Source organism: Manacus vitellinus, unplaced genomic scaffold (genome assembly GCF_001715985.3).
Source record: "Manacus vitellinus isolate BGI_N305 unplaced genomic scaffold, ASM171598v3 scaffold_46_pilon, whole genome shotgun sequence".
NCBI lineage: Eukaryota > Metazoa > Chordata > Aves > Passeriformes > Pipridae > Manacus > Manacus vitellinus.
In genome coordinates, this window is record NW_021940578.1 from 5,538,492 (window position 1) to 5,539,992 (window position 1,501).

Below are 1,501 nucleotides of genomic sequence, written 5' to 3' on the forward strand. Positions count from 1 at the left end.
TTTGAAGCCATTCCCCCCTTGTCCTGCCACTCCAGGCCCTTGGAAACAGTCTCTCTCCATCTTTCCTGTCACTCTTTCAGGCCCTGGAAAGCCACTATCAAGTCCCCCCAAAAAGCTTCTCTTCTCCAGGCTGAACAATCCCAGCTCTCCCAGCCTTTCCTCCATCCCCCTGATCATCCTGATGCCTCCTCTGGACTGGCTCCAACAGCTCCATGTCCTTCTGGAACACCAGAGCAGGAGGCAGAGTCTGAGTCCTGTTTGACCTGCCTGGGAATGCTGGAGTCCTGCTGGAGAAAGAGCCTGAGCAACAGGGATTTATCCTGGATTTATCCCTAAAGGAGAGAGGAGAGTGGGAGAGGAAAACAACAGGAGCAGTAGTTCCCCCCAGGGAGCCAGGTCACCCAGGGAACACCTCAGAGGTGGAGCTGGAGTTCCTGGAGAAGTGCTCAAGTCTGGGACAGAGATTCCTGATGGGAGGAAGGATTCTGGGGCTGATCTCCCACGGGCAGGAGAGCTGGAGAGGGAGAGATGTGACTCCTGGATCAGCCTCCCAGCACCTGTGGGGTTTAGGTTCAAACCTGGTTTAACATTTAACTCTTCTGAGACCCAAAGCAGGTTTTACTCTCCATCCTCTGAAGGGCAGAGAGCCCCTTGTTTGGGAGATGCTGCAGCCCAAATCCCCACTGGAATTCCCACATCAGCTCTGATGAGGCCACTTGGTGTGACTTAGAAGGGATGTGACGTGCCAGTTTTATTATTGTACCCCTCCAACTCCCTGGGGGCCTTCAAAACCAGAGTGATTGTTGAAGCTTCTCTAAAATATTTATAATATTGCTCTTTGTAGCTCAGTCTTTGAGGTAACTTGAGGCATTGCTGCCTTCCCCTGGCTTGTTCCAAGTCAGAACAAAGCTGTTGTGCTGCTCTTGGTGTTTAAAATGTCCATTATTATAAATTAAGTGCAGCCATATCAGCACCACTTTGAATTTTCTCCCTTATATCACAGCAAACAAGTGCTAATTAGTTTTTAAGGCTGCTGAACAGCATCTCCAGCCTCACCAGGAGGGACCCAACTTCAAGGATGAGGGGGATTAGGAGCAGCCTCAGGCTTAGGACAGGATTATTTTTACTGCCCACCTGCAACCTGGGAGTCTTGGGTGCACATCCCTGGGATAAATGAGCTCAGAGGATGGTGCCAATAATGCCAAGGTTGTGGGTTCAACCCCTGGGAGAAGGGCTGTTCCCTTTAAAGTTGGATTTGATGCTCCTTGTGGGTCCCTTCCTGCTCAGAATATCCCGGGATTCTGAAATGTGGAGGAGGAAAAGATCATTCCAGTGCTGGAGCCCCAAAAGCACTGTGAGAGCAGGGTCTTCCTCTCCTGAAAATGGGAGATTTTAGGGGGGCTTTTCCCGTGGGAGCCTGGCTTCAAACTGACAGGTTTCGATTAGAAATTAGGTTTAGATTAAAAATTAAGTTTAGATTACAAACTAGGTTTAGATTAGA